This window comes from Phascolarctos cinereus, unplaced genomic scaffold, assembly GCF_003287225.1.
Source record: "Phascolarctos cinereus isolate Bilbo 61053 unplaced genomic scaffold, phaCin_HiC Scaffold_726;HRSCAF=1367, whole genome shotgun sequence".
Lineage (NCBI taxonomy): Eukaryota > Metazoa > Chordata > Mammalia > Diprotodontia > Phascolarctidae > Phascolarctos > Phascolarctos cinereus.
Genome location: NW_027556098.1, coordinates 197564224 through 197579253, shown reverse-complemented (window position 1 = coordinate 197579253; position 15030 = coordinate 197564224). Strand labels below are relative to the sequence as shown.

The 15030-nt window shown below is 34.5% G+C and overlaps 1 pseudogene; it reads left to right on the top strand.

Annotated features, from left to right (window-relative positions):
- Window positions 1–11980: 11980 nt before the first annotated feature.
- Window positions 11981–15030, top strand: part of LOC110201712 (zinc fingers and homeoboxes protein 1-like) — a 33086-nt pseudogene continuing 30036 nt past the window's right edge.

Sequence of the window (15030 nt, the reverse complement as noted above, 5' to 3'; positions counted from 1 at the left end):
TTGGGTACAGGCCTGTTGTATTGTCAATATGGGACCCAGGTCGCAGTCTTCGGTCATAGTCCAAGGGTAAGGAGGAGCACTAGCATACCAGAGAATATAGACACAGGTGAGCAGGGATATTGGTCACAGCTCTGTGGTGGAAAAGAGTGCTTGTGGTCAATCACAGACCAGAGCACAGGCCAAGAAAGAAGCAAACACACCCTTCCTTAGATCATACCAACTTAGAAGAACCAAAACTTACAGACCTCCAAAATTAGCTCTGAAAGAAGCTGCATTAAAAAAAAAATCTGAAATGTGGGTCAGTGGCCCCCTTGACACCCGGGGAAGAATCCAAATTTAACATAAAGTTCCAAACCAAGAAATAGACTGGAAAAATGACCAAACAACCACAAAAAGAACCTAACCATAGAAAGTTACTATGGTCACAGGGAAGATCAAAACACAAACTCAAAAGATGACAACAAAATCAAAACCACTACATCCAAAGACTGAAAGAAAAATAGGATTTGCACTAAGGCTTAAAAAGAATTCCTGAAAAGCACTCAGAAATTATTTTTAAAATCAAATAAGAGAGGTAGAGGAAAAATTGGGAGAAGATATGAAAGTGATACAAGAAAATCATGAAAAAAGAGTCAACAGGTTAGTAAAGAGGCACAAAAAGTACTGAAGAATATAACTCTTTAAAAAACAGAATAGACTAAATGGTAAAGGGGCACAAAGACTCACTGAAGAAGATATTTCCTTAAAAATTAAAACTAGGCAATTGGAAGTTAATAACTTTGTGAAACTTCAAGAAACAATGGAACAAAGTCAAAAGAATGAAAAAACTAAGAAAATGTGAAATATCTCATTTGAAAAACAACTGACCTAGAAAATAGATCAAGGAGAGATAATTTAATAATTATTAGACTATCTGAAAGAAATGATAAGACAATGAGCCTAGATATATTCTTTCAAAAATTTTCAATAAAAACTGCCCAGATAGTCCAGAAAAAAAAGGGTAAAATAGAAATTGAAAGAATACACCAATAAAAATCTGAAAGAGATCCCCAAATGAAAGCTCCCAAGCACATTATAGCCAAATTCCAGAGCTCACAGGTCAAAGGAAAAACACTGCAAGCAAACAGAAAAAAACATTTAAATATTGTGGAGTCACAGTCAGAATATGAAAGGATCAGAGGGCTTAGAATATGATATTCTAGAGGGCAAAGAATTTATGATTACAACTATGAATCGCCTACCCAATAGAACTAAGAATAATCCTTCAGGGGGAAAAAATGAGTATTTAATGAAATACAGGACTTTCAAGCATTCCTAATGAAAAGGCTAGAGCTCAATAGAAAATTTGACTTTCAAATACAATACTCAAACGAAGCTTCTAAAAAAAAGGTAAACAGGAAAGAAAAATCATAAGGCATTCCATAAGGTTAAACTGTTTACACTCCTACATGGGAAGAGGATATTTGTAACTTCTAAGAACTTTATCATTTTTAGAAAAGATAGGGTATGCATATACAGAAGGCATGAATGTTAGTTGAATAATATGGGATCAAATCTTAAAAAATAAAATTAAGGGGTGAGAAAGAGGAATGCATTGTGATAAGGTAGAAGGGGGAGGTAGAATGGGATAAAATATCATATAAAAGAGACACAAAAGAGTTTTTACAGTGGAGGGGGAGTGGGAGTGGAGGGGACACTTGAGCCTTACTGTCATCAAAATTAACTCAAAGAAGGAATAACATACATGCTCAGTTGGGTAAAGAAGTCAATTTATCCTACAGGAAAGTAAGAGGGCAAGACTATAAGAAAAAGATCTGAAAAAAGGGAGGGCAGATTGGAAGAGGTGGCAGTCAGAAGCAAAACCCTTCTGAGAATTAACAAGGTGAAAGAGGAGGTAATGGGATAAATAGAGTGAATAGGATGTAGTGAAATATACAGTTAGTAATCATAATTGTGAAAAAAAATTACAAGTTTCTCAAAGTTCTCAAAATTCTTAAATATGTAGAGAACTGAATAAAATTTACAACATCATTCCCCAATTGATAAATGGTCAAATGTTATAACAAACAGTTTTCAGATAAAGAAATCAAATGTATTTATAGCTGCATGAAAAAAATGCTTTAAATCACTTTTGATTAGAGAAGTGCAAATTAAAACAGCTCAGAGGTACTGCCCCCATACCTATCAGACTGGCTAATTTGACAGAAGGAAATGACAAATGTTGGATGGATATAGGAAAATTAAGACACTAATGAACTGTTGGTAGAATTGTGAATTGATTCAACCATTCTAAAGAACATTTTAGAACTATGCAAAGGGGCTGTACAATCATGCATATCTTATGACCCTCTGCTAGGTCTGTCTTCCAAAGAGATAAAAAACAGAAAAGGGAAAATTCACTACATTGCAATGAGATACAAGAATGTATTTAAGGCTGACTAAATTCCAATATCTCCCAGAGGACTTGCAGAGAACTGGATTTGAATGCAATACTAAAAGGGTATTGTAGAGCTGGAAGAGACCATAAATTCCATCTATTCCTGCTCCCTCATTTTACATATGAGAAAATTGCAACCCAGAAATATTTGCCTGAGTGTATACAGATAGTAAATTGCATAGTTGGCACTTTAATACAGTTCCCTAATTCCCAATCTGATGTTCTTTTCATTATACCACTGATTTCATAAATATGATCCAAATAACTACAAATCCATGAATTAAGATGGAACAAAGTTTATATCCTTGATAAGAACAAATACATTCTCTGAAATGAATACTTCAAAACCACTAATATCATTTCTGAATGATATTGGCAGGAAATTGCTCTTCCACAGAACTTTAAATGGCACCAGAGGATTCATCCTCTAAGGTATCATTTAGAAGCCCTAGTCATAAGCAACACAAGTAAAAAAAAAAATCTGTAAGATATCATAGATTTCTGGACCTCCCTCTAAAAATCTTTTATTGGTGAAACCTATATAATATGATAGCTGTTCCACTCTTCCCCTCAGTAATTTGTCTGCAACCTCATGGCAGGGCATGTTATCTTTATTAGCCTCCAGGGAGGCTGATCCCCTTGGGTGTTTTCTAACAGTATGTAAAAATGTACTAGAAACTCACTGCAATGCAAGGTGCTTTAGATTCCATATCCACAAGATAGTTTGAGAGTTAAAGTACTAGACAGAACACCTTATGAAATTGTTCCAAGAAAGAAATAATCCAGGATGACAAAAAACTATGGAGTAATTGCCTCTATTACACATGTCAGAAAGGGCATGGTTTTCCTTCATTGACATACACATAAATATGAGAACCTGGTACCATTGAGATGGCATTCTAAAGTTAAACACTTGCAGATTCATGATGGAATCATAGAACTTTCTTGTATTTCACTACAGTGTAGTGAATTTTCACTACAATGTAGTTGTTTTTGTAGCCTAAAAAGTTTAGAAAGAATGTTGACAAGAAAAACACAATAAATTTTAGTTTATATGGCTATACATACACAAATCAAAACTTTATAGTAATTAGGATTTTTGTGCTGGTTAGATAACTTCTTTTACAATGTTCATAATGATAGCTTTGAACCACTACAAGGCTTTGAAATGCTTTCTAACCACCAAAAACATTTTATGTTTATGTTTAGTAAAGCTTAATACTTAGATAGATCTTTAATATGATCAGTGTGGCCTCTAATATGACACAAAATTTTACCATTCATTTCCATCCTCTGTTCCCTCTTCATGTCCTTATGTCAGTCTTCTTTAAATATTCCACAAGGCAATCAGTCAACAAACATGCCAGGTAGCGTGCTAAGTGCTAAGGATGAAAAGAAGTGCAAAATACAGTCCCTGAAGTAACTTACAATCTAATGAGGGGGACAATATGCAACCAACTATGTACAAAAAGCATCTATAAAAGATAATTTGAAGATAATCAATGAAAGGAAAGCAATAGCATTAAGGGGAATGAAGAAAAAGATTCTTATAGAAGGTAGGAATTTAGCTGGGACTTGAAAGAAGAGGTAAAAATGAAGAGGGGCATATTCCAGGCATGTGGGACAGCAAGGAGAAATGCCTAGGGTTTAGAGATGTTGATTAAATGGGGAGGGAGTAACATGGTCAAATCTGTGCATTAGGAAGATTAATTTGACAGTTGAGTGGAGAACAGACTGGAATGGAGAGAGAATTGAGGCAGGGAGAGACCAATTAGCAGACTATTACAATAGTTCTTGCAATATAGAAGGGCAAAGGGAGAAGTGGAATGAAAACAGGTTTTGATCAAATAAGGGAACTTCAGAGTTCATGTTACATAGAAGTGACATACTTGTGAGTAATGGAAAATGACAGATATTGACATCTTTTGTGTAGGTACGTTGGATGGAAGAGTAGGTCATGAGAAGTATGCAAGCTAATTAACTGGGAAGTTAGAGTGTTTTATTTTTGTTGCTGTTGTTCAGTTATTTTAGTTGTGTCCACGTGACCACATTTAGGGTTTTCTTGGCAAAGATCCTAGTGTGATTTGCCATTTCCTTCTCAAGCCAATTTTACAGATGAGGGAACTGAGGAAAACAGGGTTGAATGACTTGCCTGGGGTCAAACAGCTAGTAAGTGTCTGAGGCCAGATTTGGATTCAGGTCTTTCTGATAGCAGTCCTGACCCTCTAGGCACTGTGCCACCTAGACATTTTAGGGGCTATCAGTATGTGTGTTGGAGTCCCATAAAGCCAGAAGTTGAGGAATAGAAAAAGACTGTGTGCTTTGGCATTGTATTCATTGATGTAGGAGGGACATCATCCTGGATGACAGTAGACAACAACTACCAGAATTTTGATTGTGTGGCAAATGTGGATTGAGTTGAGTTAAACTCACAGTAGGAGATATCTTTGAATAATGGTGGTAGAAGTAAAACCTGAAAGAGGCAATAAAGATTAAGGAGTATTCCAAGTTCTTCTTGACCAGTGAGTCAGGGGAAATGAGTAAAACTACAAAGAGTGCTAAAATCAAGCCCAGAGAGGCTGCTTTATCAAGAAGAAGCAAGGTCTCAGTGAAAGCCAGAATATGGAGGGGATGGGAAAAATAAGATTTAGGATAAAGAAAGTTTGTTATTTATGGAGCAGGCACGTCAGAGAGCAGAATTGAAAGGGTAAGTAGCTTTAAGGGAGACTTCAAAGGGTGTTGAGGGACCTGGGAATGAGAAACTGATCAGTGGTGTACAGGGCTGGAGGTTCACAATCACTGGGATAGAGATGGTATGACCAAATTGAGGTTTGTTAAACATTGATGAATGAGTTCAGTTAAATTAGCAACATTCCTATGGGTTTGGCCTCAGAGTGATGTTCTCTCAGTATGTCAGATAGTTCAGATGAAGGGACAAGAAGGGAGAGCTGAAGGAATAGTATTACTTGCCTTCCCATGAATGCAGAAGACCAGGCAAGAGATGAGACGGAATGGTGTTTTTTCTCTTCTAACAGAAGACAGGAGACCTAGCTCTATGGAATGCCCATTGCAATCTTATAAGTTATAGATGTGTATATGTGTACATATATATGCATGTATATATATATATATGTGTGTGTGTGTGTGTGTGTGTGTACATATATGTATGCACACATATGAACATACATCTATAGCTATGTCATTTCATGTATCTAATATATATCATCTATATATCTCTGTATCTACAGATATACATATATATATATATATACATATATTCAAATTTTCCTAATAAATATTTGTGTGTATATGCACACACATACACACGCACACACACACACACCCTCAAGGGAACCAGTGTACTAAGTGTACTACCCCCAGATTTAATTCTAGCCCTAGTCTTTCTCCTGAGCTTGACCTTTAGGCCAGTATTACCAGTCACAAATTGACTATTTCAAACTGGTTGCCCTATAGGTATACAAACTTAACATACCTTTTTCTAACTCTCACACCTTTGAACTTCCTTAGTACCATAAAGAGTATCATCACCTCCCATCATCCAGGTTCACAATTTCAGTGTCATCCTTGACTCCTTATTCACCCTGATCTCACATATATCATCAATTGCTATGTCTACTTTCACAAGATCTCACCAATATATTCCTTTTTCTCTATGGACACAACCACCATTCTGGTTTAGGTCCTCTTCACTTCCCACCTAGACTGAGGTAAAGACCTTCTAATTAATTCCTAGTCTCAAGTTTTTCCCTACCTTCATCCTCTATAGAACTACTAATGCAATTTTCTTAAAGCATGTGTCTGACCATACGAATGCTGTACTCAAAATACTACAGTGGCTCCATATTACCTCTGGGATAAAATCCTTTGACATTTAAACCTCTTCACAGCTTGGCCTTTCTCAGCTTTTCCAGTCAGCTCTTAAATTTTACTCCTCTTCATGAACACTGATCAACCACAAAATATTATTTTCCATTTCTTAGATAATCTCTTGCCTGTATGCTTTTCTACTAGCTGTCCCTTATGATTGGAATGCCCTCTTTCCTCACTTTTGCCCTTAGGATTCCTAGGCTTCATTCAAGACAATTCAAATTCATCCTTCTATAGCTGACATTTACCAGTTCCCCAGCTGCAAGAGTCTTTCATTATAAGTCAACTTTTCATCTACTATATATCTTGTATTCACTTGTTACTTACATGTTGTCTTACCCACTGTAATATTTTTTCCTTGAGTACAAGGACTGTTTTTGCCTTTCTTTGAATCCTCAGAATTTACCACAAATCCCTGCATATAGTAGGTGATCAATAAATGCTTGTTGAGTGATTGAATGTAGCTCTTGGACTGCCTATCACTTCCACCTTAATCTTTCTGCATGAATACATCCACTTCCTTTTCTGTTCATACATGAAATGATTTTTTTAACAACCAATGAACAAAAAGTTTAATGCTAAGTGTGTCTTTATAATTATTAATTTTAATGGCATACATGGACATTTGCTGTTAAACAAAATAACCAGTTCTTTAATGACGCAAAATACAACAACTTAATGCACTTTTAATTTATGTGGCACAACTTTCAAAAACTTGTGCCATTTGTTATTTCACTTTATACATGGAACTATCCTGGGAACAACATACTACAAATATCATCCTTAAATGTCACCTACTAAACACAAGCCATAGGATGAATGAAGAAAAACAGGCTTTTAATGCCATGTTAAAACTGTTTATACCACTATCTCTGACAACTAAACTTTGAATCAGGTAAAATTTAATAGTGTCATATCATTAATAAGTATTCTATTTTTATGTTAAAAGAAAACTCTCAATTAACTGAAATTCAGCTAAGTAGATCTGTCAAATTGATCCCACCCCCTAAATCATTCTAATTGTAGAAGGAAGGATCTGATGGGAAAGTCTAGAGACATTTAAAACTTTTGGGGAAAAAAATTCTGCCCTATATTCCAGAGTCAATACACTTCAAGATTGTCTTCTACATAATCATATCATGATAGATTCTCAAGATGTTGGACATAAGACACTACAACATCCTGTATCGCTGAAGTGGATCATTTGCATTAAGCATGCTAAACCAACCACAAGGATGAAAACGGACAAATATATTTAAGAAATATTTTAACAACTAGGTGAAACAAAAATTATTTTAAGGGTTTTCACATTAACACCTAGTGAACAAAATAATTAACCAGAAATTCTATGCTTACAAACATATAGTAAATCAAGATCCTATATTATTTTTTAATTTTAGGGATTTTTTTATTAGGATATGTGATTTTATCAGTGAAAGAAATTCTTAGGGTAGATTCTCCTGCTGATGCAGATCATCACTCGAACAAGTGGAAAAGGCAGTGGAATCTTCTTATGCTGATGATTTTAAGAAATATGACTAACAATTCCTTCTTTAGTTAATTCCTTTTGGGAATCTGGGGTCCAGGCATATGATTTCATCTATTTTGGAACTCCTGATGTGGAAATTCTACCCACTGATTTAGAAAGCAATTTCTGAGTAACTTTTGATCTTACAGATTTATTTGGGGGCACAGATTTTAAGTGACTTGCTCACCATAGTCACTCAACTGTGTTATGTTTCTTAAATTCAATTTATATTCAAATCATAGTGACTGTTTTAAAAAAAAGTCTATGAAAAAATGATGTTAGTCCAGGATCCCAGGTACACACACACACACACACACACACACACACACACACACAAAGTGAGTGTGCTACCATATAATAGCTTATATATATTATATATAATAGCCTATTCTATATTCTGTATATATATATATATATATACATAATTATATACATACTTATATATAATAATATATTATATATCATATATTGTATTCTATATATAGAATATATATGTACATACATATACATATATATTCTATATATAATATCTATTACATATAATAGCCTATTATAAAATGAATAAGGTTAGACATAGATGTATACTACTGAATACTTCAAATCTGAAAACTAATACATATGGTATGAAGTAAAAGGAAAAATTTGCATTTAAGGTATTCTTCAGGTAAGAATCTAGAAGAGTTTAAAATGACATCCCAGCTTGGGTACTTACTACTTATTTGACCTCAGACAAGTCAGTCATTTTATATCTCTGGGCTGTAATTTCTTCATCAGAAAAATGAGGGATTAGTCGGAATTATCGTTCAGATCCTGTCCAGTTATACATCTATGATTATATTAACACATTTTAACCCATCATATTAATCCATTATATTAACCCCATTCATTAGGCTCTTTTGTTAATTTCTTTTTGGAAACCATAAAAAGACTCAATGAGCTCATATGACATTCTTAACATATTTCAGAGCTTCATTATGCCTCTACAAGTTGTATGATAGAGGAGGAAAATGTTCATTTGGTATAAGAGGGATATCTAATAGATAAGGACAGAATTTTGCATCTCTATATAGAGGAAAAAGAAAATTATTAATATTATTTTGTACATTGTATTTCAATACAGACTGGTTAGACTGAGCTTCTACACCTAAAGAGAGGACAAAGGACAAGAAGAGAAGCAACTAAAATTATGGATTTATCCATGAATTCAGTGCAATCTTTCAAAAGATCTCTTTAAACCTTGTATTTAGCTTTATCTAACCTATTGTAAATGATACATTCAAAGATTTCTTGCTTCAGCTCACCACAAACTGTTGTGTTTGTCAAAAGTTCCAACTCCCCTGATCTCTGTTGTTTTTAACACTTCAGTCTGTAACTACTTCAGATGATAATGAATGAGTCAATATATAGCCTGAATGGGGACAATTACTTGGATCGTGTTCAAATATGAGGATTCATATTTCAAAGAGCCAAACAAGACTGGGTCACCAGGGTGGCAGTGAGATGGAAGTAACTCTTTTTATATAATTTTAGAGTGAGAGAATATTCCACCAGGGGTTGCATGCTATCACTAAATACTGTTGTTAGCAAGATAATGAGTACAGTTGTATCTCAGTTCCTTAAAATTTTAGGCCATATTAGAAAGGATTCATGCCTGAAAAGTGTGCAAAATATAAAGTTTTTGAATCATATCTCCTTTACCTTTTACTGTAATTATAGCAAGATGTTCCCCTAGAAGAATCTATTGATCCAGAACATTCAATAAAAATCACTCTCAAAACTGTTCACTTTCCCTTTAGTAGAGCATTTTACATCTTCAATACATATTCTGTGTACATTTAATTTTCTTCATGCAACATTCTGAAATAAATTTAGTAAAGATGCAATAAAGTTACCTAAACAATTATTTATTGACTTTTTAAATCTCTAATGGTTAACCCACATTTTAAGCCTACATATTCAAATATTTCACACAGCTCATTCATATTTCACTGAGAATTTTCCAAAAATTCCATAGAACTGGAAATGACATTAGGCATTCCTTTTGGTACTGAACAGAATTTCCTAGCTAAGGTACTTTTGCAAATATCTCATAGGATGTAAATCACTCATAGTGACACTTCATGGAAAGTTATAACTGTTTATCTAAATGAACTTGTAGAGTTCTATATAAATGACTTTAATCACTGGTTGATAAGAAAGCAATTACAAAACCTGATTAGTGAATTATTGATTGATTCAACTGGTGTGGAAAAGTCTTTGAAGATGTTTTAGTGGCAAATCCTTTTTTTTTGGCCGCTCCATGGTTTTGTGTCATTAGTATTTAGTTCAATCAATATATGTTTATTAAGCACCCATGAAGGTGCTTAATATTAATAGTGAAAGTGATATGTTAGATATTGAGGAAAGGAGGATAAAAAGGAAAAAAAACCATCCTTATTATTCTTTTATTTTACATTTAATCTTAACTTTATTTTTTCTCAATTACATGTAAGGAAATTAACATTCTGTTCTTTTGCATTTTTTACTTCTAATTCACTCTTACCTTCCCTTTCCTATCCCCTCTTTGAGAAGGCAAACAATTTGATGTAGATTATACATGTGTGACCATGCGAAACATTTCCATATTAGTCATATTACAAAAGAAAATGCAGACCAAAAAGAATAATAAAGATATTTTAAAAAACAATACTTCAATCTGTAGTCAGACCATCAGTTCTTTCTCTGAAGGTGGATAGCATTTTTCATTATAAATCCTTTCAACTTGTTTTGGAGAATAGCTAAGTCATTCACAGTTGATTATTGTACAGTATTGTTGTCACTGTGTGCAGTGTTCTTCTGGTTCTGCTCATTTCACTTTGCATCAGTCCAGGTAAGTCCTCCCAAGTTTTCTGAAAGCATCCTGCTCACTTTTCTTAAAGTAAAATAGTTTTCCATGACAATCATATACCACAATTTGTTCAGCTATTACCCAATTGATGGGTATCCCCTCAATTCCCAATCCTTTGTCACCACAAAAGAGCTGCTATAAATATTTTTGTACCCATAGGTCCTTTTCTCTCTTCTTTAATCTCTTTGGGATGCAGACCTATTTGGTTCAAAGGGTATGCACAGTTTTATACCTGTTTCACCCTAGTTCCAAACTGCTCTCCAGAACAACCTTTATTATTCTATTAGTGAACATAGCACATAAACAGATAAATCAATACAAGGTAATTTGATGGTGGGGGGAGTATTGTCACATAGGAAACTTGAAAGTATATTTTAGTTAAAGGTGACACCATTCCTGATCCCTGTTTTGAAGGAAGCCAAGGATTTTAGGAAGGAGAATGATTACGTACCAGGTATGGGGAACAGTAAATGCAAAGATATAATAGGAGATAGACTATCATGTTTGTTGAACAATCCATAAACTTGTTTAGCTTCAATAAAGTTTGTAGAAGGGATTAAAATGAAATAAAAATAAAACTAGAAGAGCAATAAATGCTCAAAATGGAGTTTCTATTTTATCCCAGCGGAAAAGGAGCCACTGGAGATTCTTAAGCAAAGGAGTGACATAGTCACATCTGAGTCTTAGGCTGTGAACCCTGATGACTAGATAGTAATATCCTCAACAGCGGTAGGGATTTTGAGAGGAAGAATAATCCTTTCTTTGGGAGATGGAAGGAATGAAGGGGAATATAAGAAGCTCTTTTTGATACGTTGAATCTTATATGCCTAAAGGATATCCAGATGGAAATGTCCAGCAGGCAATTGGCAATGAGAGACTTCTAGTATGGAGTAGAAAATAGGTATCAGGGCAGGACATGGGAATTATCTACACAGAGATGATCACTGAATTGATGCAAGGTGATTAGATCACCAAAAATAAAGAGAATGAAAAGAAAAATCAGAACCATAGGGAACAGGAGATAGATGGTGAACCAAGAAAGAAAACTGATGATTGATCATATTTATAGGAAGAGAACAGTGTCATGTAAACCATGGGTAGAAGATAAAAATCAAGCAGATAAAGTAGTTAATAGTGCCAAAATCTATTAAGAGATCTGGAGGGATAAGAACTTGGAAATGTTCATCAGATTTAGCCAGGAATAGATCAGTGCTATTAGGGAGAAACCAATTGCAGTCCAATGGTTGAGGAAGAAACAGATTACAAGGGTTTTAGAAGTGAACTCAAGGTAATTAATGAACAGTCAAGGCTATGAATAAAAATCACCAATGTACCAACTGGATCATAGTCAGCCTTTTACCAAAAAATGTAAATCTGAAATTTCACTTACTGTGCTCTCAGTGTCGTTTTCCTCAATCATAAAAAATCAGAAACTAATAATGTGCTGTTCACAAGAAACATACTTGAAACAAAAACATACATAAGCATTTCTACATATTACCAACAAAATCCAGCAGTAAGAACTAGAAAGAGAAATTCCATTTAAAATAACTGTAGACTATTTAAACATTTTGGAGTCTGCCTACCAAGACAAACCCCAACACTATAGGAACACAATTACAAAGCAATTCACATACAAATAAAGACAGATCTAAACATCTGGAGAAATATTAATTGCTCATGGGTAGGCCAAGCCAACGTAATAAAAATGACAATAGTTAGCTCACTTATTTAGTGCCATACCAATCAAACTACCAAAATTCATCTTTCATTTCAATCCAACTTACCCCCTGCCTTTTTAACTTCAGCTGAGGTATAATAGATTCATGCTCTAGTACCTTATTTTAGATGAATTTTGTAATTATTTTTTCTAGCTCTATAAAATAGTTTTGGTAGTTTGATTGGTATGGCAGGTACCAGAGTAGCATAGGCCTCTCAAGGAAAAGGTGCATGGATAATTTGGTGTTTCTGGTTAATAATGACTTGAGTTAAACTCTAACTGGATAGCATTCTCTACTTCTTTGAAAGATGGAGTACTCGAGAAGATATGGCGAGAGATGGGATGTTTGCTTCAAAAGTTTCAACAACTCAGCTTTGCAACTACTAGCCACAAGCTCTTTTCTTCATTGCACTGTGAAAAAGCTGCAAATGGGACCAAGAGCCATGCATTTTTTTTCAAATGAGGATAACTGAAGGAGTTTGATCTTCATTGCTTTCTAATCACAGTTGGAATTTCCCCCACAGAAATAGAATGCAAGAAAAAGAAAATCAACAACATCTTGCATGGTCCTTGCAATGGAACAGGATCTGGAACTAGAATTGATATCAGACTTAGGTGAAGATCCCCTGTACTTACACCAATAGAAAATGCAGCAGCAGAAAGCATCTCAAGTGACGAAGATGTTCAAGAACTTGTAAATTCTGATAATCAATACAATATAAAAGGTGGAGGTGGCTATGAATGTAAATATTCTACTTTTCAAATGCCAAATGTTAGCATGTTTACCTTTAATATTGATTCAGAGTATCCCAACATACTGTTAAATTTATCCTATGTTTGTGCTGAGTATAATTTTCTTACTAAAAGATGTGATATACTTTCTGAACATAATTTAAAATGTCATCCTGGAGAAGATAATTTTAAGCAGACTATGGTAAAATGAAATAATCAGACAATCTTTGAGCAAACAATTAATGATCTGACTTTTGATGGTAGTTTTGTTAAGGAGAATTCAGATCAGGTAGAACCTATAGAAACTCCTTAATCAGGGTTTTCTATCAGTAAAACTCCTATAATGAAAATGATGAAAAATAAAGTAGAATATAAATGGATTGCAGTTTTCCCATAATTCTGAACACATTCCAGAAGAGAAGAGAATGAAACTAAATCAGGTCATGAAGAAATGGTAAAAAAAAAAAAAAAATCCAACTTCATCAGCATCTGAGTCTAATACAAATTTTACTTCTATTGTAAATAGTATACATCCAAATACTATAAACACAGTTTGGAATTTCTAAGCAGCAGTTCTTCAATCTGGCCTAGCACAGGTGATAACAGCAGCTGTATGAGTTTGACAGAATTCTAATATGATTTCTAAAGTTTTAATGCCTCTTAGCAGCATTTCCACGTATAATGCTACTTTGGAAAACAATTCCCTTTTGCTCAACACCTACAATAAATTCTCTTGTCCAACAATGTCTGAAATTACAGTTCTATCTGCTCCAACAGAATATGCAGAGGGATAGGTCAACATATGGTTTTAAGCCCAAAACCTGAAACATGGTGTTAGTTGGACTCCAGAAGTAGAGGAGACAAGGAGAAAACCATTCAATGGCACAGTACATACTGTACCACAAACAATAACAGTGATTCTGACATACATCTTAGCTGTTCATAATGCTTTACCTCCCATTTTACAGACGTGCCAAATAGTTGGTCAGCCAGATCTAGGTCTTCCGCAAGTACCCAGCACTAACCAATTACCTTTGTCTAATGACACCTATACCTTTGACAGTTGCAGGATTTCCAAATCAAACTCATATGCTAAAAGTCAGGTGCACAGCACTCAGCCTACTGCAGAAACAGACTAGTAGCTGCAGCTCCAGCCCTAGTCCCAGCTCCTCAGTTAATTGAACATGAAACTACATTGGTAAATCCTGATACATTTGCTATCCAGGCCAAAAAAAAAAAAAAGACAGCTGGCAAAATTGAAAGTTAGCTACCTTAAATCAGTTTCCTCATGACTCAGATGGGATCAGGCTTATGAAAATAATGTACCTCACTAAAGGCAAGATCAAAAAGTGCTTTTGTGACAGAAGCTATAGCCAGAGAAATTCCAAGAGTAATCACTATATCCATCTCAACAGTGAAGCTTGTACCACTGTCATTATAGACCTTAGTGACAAGACTGCAGAATCTCCAATAGTTGTTGCTCCACAGTCTAAACAGCTAGGGGATTCTTTCCCTAACTTTACTCCATGAAAATTTTTTTTAAAATTTATTTTCTTAATTTTTTTTTTAGTTTTCAACATTCACTTTTATAAGATTTTGAGTTCTAAATTTCCCCTTCCGTCGCTTCTCTCTTCCCCAAGATGGCCTGCTATCTGATATAGGTTATATATGGACAATTATACTACACATATTTTCACATTAGTCACATTATCAGAACAATAGGGGAAAAAAACCATGAGAAAGGAAAAAAAGAGAAAAGAATGTTCTTCGACCTGCATTCAGACTCTGTAGTTCTTTCTCTGAAGGTGGATAGCATTTTCCATCATGAGTCTTTTGAA